Below are 5789 nucleotides of genomic sequence, written 5' to 3'. Positions count from 1 at the left end.
AGACTGAAGGCAGACAGATGTTTTATTTGCTTTGGATCCCAAAGCAATAACCCTGGTGAGCTTTCTTTCACCACGACTCTATTATCTCTTTCCCACTGGCACAAGTCCCCTGGCCCCCACCTGGTTCCTTTTGTTGTTATAGCTCTTCCATGATGGCTTTTGGGATCTTCCATTCCCTGTGGCCAAGGATGCTGACAAACACCGAACCACGCACTCAGAAGAAGAGCAGTACAGAGCCTTCACTGAGCACAGGGTAGAAACACTTAAAACAGTCACTTGAAACTTGAACTTTTACTAGAGATTCACCTTAATGGCCTGTAAAATCCTTCCAGAGTAAAGATGTAATTCCTCCAAAGTAAATCTCAACTTCCTTTCAAGACATCAAATGTGCAAGCACATCCCAAGCCCCAGGGGCCACACCTTTGTTTGGTTTTTCATTTTGTTTTTTTTTTTTTTTGAGACAGGGTTTCTCTGTATTGTTTTGTCTTGGAAATTGCTCTGTAGACCAGGCTGGCCTCAAACTCACTGAGATCCACCTGTATCTGCCTCCCAAGTGCTGGGATTAAAGGTGTGTGCCATTAACGCCTGGCTGGGCCACACCTTTGTAAATAGGGGAAAGTGGCTGGGCAGGGCAGTGTGTGTTATAATCCCAGTTCCCAGGAGGCAGGAGAGTCACCTGAGTTTGAAGTCAGTCTGAGCTACATAGTGAGTTCAAGGGCAGCATGGGCTACATATAGTAATACCCTGTGTCAAAGAGAACAGGAGAAGAAGGATGGTGAGGAAGAGGAGGAAGATGAGGAAAAGGGAGAGTGGAGAGAGATGGGAGGGAGAGGGAGGGAGAGGGAGGGGGAAGGAGCTCCCCCTCCATAGTACTGGAGTTACAGCCACACCCCACTATGTCCCCATTTTTATTTTGTGCTGGAGATGTTACCTAGAACCCATGCGTGCTAGGCAAGCCCTCAACCACCTGAGCTCCATCCCCAGAGAGATTCCTTAATAAGCCCTCCTACCTCCATCCTATCCCTACTATGTTCCCCATGGTTGCCTTGGTTTTCTGTGAGATGCCAAGGGTGTCATGGGTAATATTGCTTCTGAGAGAAGAGGAAAAGTCTGTCAAATGTCCTCAAATATTTCAGTTTGTGTGTGTGTGTGTGTGAGAGAGAGACAGAGAGAGACAGAGACAGAGACAGAGAGAGAGAGAGAGGGAGGGAGAGACAGAAGCAGAGAGGCCTGAGACCTGTACAGCAGCTGAAGGCCTTGAGTGAGGTTGCAAAGACTCAAGTGCATACAGGGATAAGAAGGCAGGTCAGCCTCTGTATGCAGACATCCCCACCTTCTCCACAGGAAACTTTCTGGCCTGTGGAGGGCCCTGAAATCCTGTAAGGACTGATGGATGTTTTACCATCTTAACCAGTTACCTTCCCAAGCCTGGTGTGTTCCCCAAGCCTGGTGTGTTCCCCAAGCCTGGTGTGTTTCCCAAGTCTGGTATGCTCCCCAAGACATGTGTGCTCCCCAAGACATGTGTGCTCCCCAAGACATGTGTGCTCCCTAAGACAGGTATGCTCCCCAAGCCTGTAGTGCTCCCCAAGCCTGTAGTGTTCCCCAAGCCTGTAGTGTTCCCCAAGCCTGTTGTGCTCCCCAAGCCTGTAGTGCTCCCCAAGACAGGTGTGTTCCAGATGTTGCTCATATCAGACCAGAGCGGAAATGTCAGCACCAGCAAGTGAACTTTAACTTGCTGGAGCATTCTAGTTCCTGGAGTATCACCAGGTACGTGTCTGGTACTGTCTAGAATGTTCTCATTCAACCCCCAGTAAGAAGAAAGCTTACACAAAATCTAATGATAATATATTTTTAAAGTTTTTCAGTGAATTCCAGTACTGGTCTAGCATGACACCTTCTGGATAGTAAGTTGGGGGCACTTAGGGTAATGTAACTTAACCCCTCTGGATAGGGGTACACGGAAACACACAAGCAGTGTGTCTTAGTCCGTGTTCTGTTGCTGTGAAGAGACACCATGAGCACTGCAACTCTTAAAGAAAAGCATTTAACTAGGGCTTGCTTACATTCAGAGGTTTAGTCCATTACCACCATGGCAGGAAGCATGGGGCCGTGCAGGCAGACATGGTTCTAGAAAGGGAGCTGAGAGTTCTATATCTGCATTGACAGCAGCAAGAGGAGAGAGACACTGGGACTGGCTTGAGCATTTGAAACCTCAAAGCCAACCTCCAACCGACTCACTTCCTCCAGCAAAGCTACACCTACTCCAACAGGGTCAAGTAGTGCCACTCCCTGATGACCAAGCATTCTGATCTATGGATCTATGGAGGCCATTCCTAACAAAACCACCACACCATGTATATTTGGCTCTTCCTAAAGACAAGCACATTATTCTGCATATTAGATACTTTCTCACTGTTGTGACTCTGCATTCAACAGGAAGCAACTTGGGGAAGGAAGGGTGGATTTTGTCTTCCAGTTAGAAGGCACAGCAGGCAGCAGGAAGCAGCTGGGCCCACAGTCAGGAGGCAGAGAACAATAAATGTGGGTGCTCGGTTTGTTTTCACCCTTTTATTCAGTCATGAAATCCCTTCCACACAGTGGAAGCCTACAGATATCCAGTGGATCCCCACCTCAATGAACCCCCATCTCAGAACTCCTTGCCAGGCAAGCCCAATGGTTTGTTTCCACTGTGACTCCGAGTTCCATCAAGATGAACCGTCGCCTACAATACAGACAGCTTGAGGGCATCTGCTGAGGGGTTAATCTTTGCATGGTGGCAATAAGGAAATGTTTGGTATATGCTTTCATCCAGGAATCCATGGGAAAATCACAATATCTTAAAAACAAAACAAAAACAAACAAACCAAAAAACATGCTTTTGCTTGATAAAGCTTTCCAGATAAAATAATGAAGACACGGGCAGGTCAAGAGAGTTCTGCGAGTTGAAAAATGAGGGTCGTTGCAATTGTACTTAATCTTTATTGTTTCATATTTTTAAATGGAAAGTGCTCTGGAAAAACCATTCATCAGCAAGAAGTCACAGCTCACCACTCAGCGGAATTAAATTCTCCAATGTGAGCTCCTTTTCTAGGCAAGTCACATGCTAATCAATCGTGTCCTGTAACATGGTCCCTTTAAGCCATTTTCAGGTCTCCTGTGCTGTGTGAGCAAAACAATGGGGTCTTTAATGAGAGAATTTCATGCCTGAGTATTCACATCTCTAGAGGAAAGAAAGCCAGTGTTTTGGAGGGAAAGATGAAAATATCAAAGTGTTTCCTGGGTTAAAAGGAAAGAGCAAAAGTGCCTTTCCATCCCTTTTCAAATCCCCATAGTATATGTCATTATAGACTTGGTCACAGATTTGGCTAATAAAAGAATGATATGCCATCAGTAAACACAGGTGTTAGAGGGTGAATTGTGCTGGGCTCCCAACACACACATGAAAGTCTACCCCCCAACAAAGTTGTATTTGGAGATAAGGGTTGATGATTACTAGTGATTGTCAGTTTGACAAGGTCTAGACTTACCAACCGGGCAAACCCTCCTGGAGGTAATTTGTAGACTGGGTTAATTGAAGTAAAAGACTCACCTTGAAAGTGGACGGCAGGAGTACTGCACAAAAATGAAAAGGACAAGGCAAGCTTGGCACCAGCGTTTATCTCTCTTCACTTCCTAACTACAAGTACAATGGAAGCATCATCCTCTTGTTCATCGCCTTCCCCACCACGGTGGACTACACCCCCAAACTGTGAGCCAAAATACATCATGTCCTCCTTAAGTTACTCGTACGTTGTCATGGCACTGAGAAAGATAATCCCGAACTTTGACATCATATTTAAGGCTAAGTGAAACGCGGTCATGAGGAGAGGCTGTGCTTGGAAGACACAGGAGGAACGTGTGCACACAGAGAAGACCACATGATGCCAATGGAAAGTGGCAGCTGCTGTTAAGCCAAGAAGAAAGAACCTGGAGAGCAGCCCTGTCCACCCCTCAGCCTTTGACTTCAAGGCATCAGAACTTTTTGATTAAAACGAGCTTGTTGTTGCCTGTGTAACCCACTGAGTGCACTGCGCTACAACAATTTCAAAGCCAAGCAGAGCACTCACCTCGGGATGCCGAATTCAGGCGGTTTCCCAGGCGTGGGCTGTAATTCCATCCCACTTCTGACACCAGGTATCGCGGTAATCGAGGCTATATAGGGAAAAACAATATATTTATTTATCAGGGAGAGAGAGAGAGTCGCACATACCAGGAGTTAGAAGCGTGGCTGGCTTCCAGGAGAAAAAGAGAGAGGCCCCTTTTCCTTTCACTACCTTTTATCTCTACCTTGACCCCGCCCTGTTGGGCGGGTAGCTTTGTGGGGTTCACTCCTACAAAGCATGTTCTCCTCATGGAACAGGAATCGTGAAATATGCAACATAGCTTCAGATCATGAAGTGTGCAATGGAAGCATCCTACAGTCTGCACAATGGAGAATCTAGAACACAGCTTGCCTGGGCAGGGCATCAAAAGGCCTCTGGGAAGAGGTGACATTGTAACTGAAGTGACAAGGAAGAAGACATAACCAAGTAGACAGGGGTGGGAGACATGCCTGGTGTGAAACAAGCAGACATTTCCTGCGGATGAGAATGAGTTTGGTTTACTTGGGACTCTGGGGGCGGGCGGGGGCAGAATGCCATTATCGCTGCCACATCATGAGCTGAAGGACAGTGGCAGGACTTACCTGACAAACCTCCAGACTTCCCTGCGCCAAAATACATCCGTACTCTTTGAAGGCGTTTGCATCAGGTGTTTTGTCGTGGTGACAGGAGTCTTACCGATGTGGTAACGACACGTAATGACCTGGTAGGTTGATTTCTGTCTCTTCTCGCCGTACTTCAAGCTGCATAAGAAGATGATGCTGGTATAGCTTGTCTACTGTGGCCTTCATGTCTGTGCTGAAGGAATGGTGGAACCGTCAGTATTTATAGCTAACTTGGGGCCTTTACTAGGATTCCCAGGGGGGGTTTGCTCCAGTCCGTGTGTAATAATAGGCATGTAGATGCAGTTCTCTCCCTTGGATGAGATGAATGGGGTCCCTAGACAGGCATTGGCGAGACCTAAAATCTTGCATTGCTACCTCCTGTTTTTCACAAGCTTCTGTTTTGTGAGGAATGAATTTGGATCATGCTAACAGCATTAATCCTATCCTATCCTGTTTTTAAGGAGTCCACAAGCCAAATAAGAAGAGGCAAAGAAGCAACAAATACGACTTCCAACATCTAGCGGACGTGACAGCACAGACACTGGGATACTGATCCTTCAAGAGAGTATGACAGCCAAGACAGCACAGAGGACTGACTTCTAGGCTGGGATCTGATTGATGACCTTGGCCGTCAAGAGGAGGGAATGAGACATCTGTACAGCACCAACTGCCTAAGTCAGCCCGTGTCCATGACCTGTTCTGAGAACTGTGAGTCATCTTAGGGGTGAGAGGGAACGACCACTTTGTACAGTTAACTGTGAGACGTGCTAATGTGGAGGCTCCAACTTGGTAACCCTGGGTTCCTGGACAAACACCATCAGAGTTCATCACCAAGTCAGAGTTCACCGGCCGAGGATAATCAGATGTCTGTGTTTAGTCTGTAGTGCTTGAAGAACTCAGCCTGCTGCCAACACTCAAATTCGGGGAATTCTTATGTCTCCTTTAGAGAAATACCTACTTGCACTCTTTGCCCATGTTTTTAGACTTGAGTTTTTCTTTCTGTTTAGAGGTAGGCATTGCTCTTGCACCCAACACAGTGACCTTG

The 5789-nt window shown here is 46.7% G+C and overlaps 1 long non-coding RNA gene across 1 annotated transcript; it reads right to left on the bottom strand.

The window, feature by feature from the left end:
• Positions 1-2549: 2549 nt before the first annotated feature.
• On the bottom strand, positions 2550-4165 carry LOC121137650. The gene is made up of 3 exons (XR_005874942.1): positions 4107-4165; positions 3590-3612; positions 2550-3159 (listed from the first exon to the last, which is right to left on the bottom strand). It is a non-coding gene; the product is annotated as an uncharacterized LOC121137650 (long non-coding RNA).
• Between the last annotated feature and the right edge of the window lie 1624 nt (positions 4166-5789).

The sequence above is a fragment of the Mesocricetus auratus genome, unplaced genomic scaffold, assembly GCF_017639785.1.
Source record: "Mesocricetus auratus isolate SY011 unplaced genomic scaffold, BCM_Maur_2.0 Super-Scaffold_100691, whole genome shotgun sequence".
Taxonomy (NCBI): Eukaryota; Metazoa; Chordata; class Mammalia; order Rodentia; family Cricetidae; genus Mesocricetus; species Mesocricetus auratus.
Note: the sequence above shows the minus strand (reverse complement) of the source record. Positions and strands in the feature narration are given on the sequence as shown.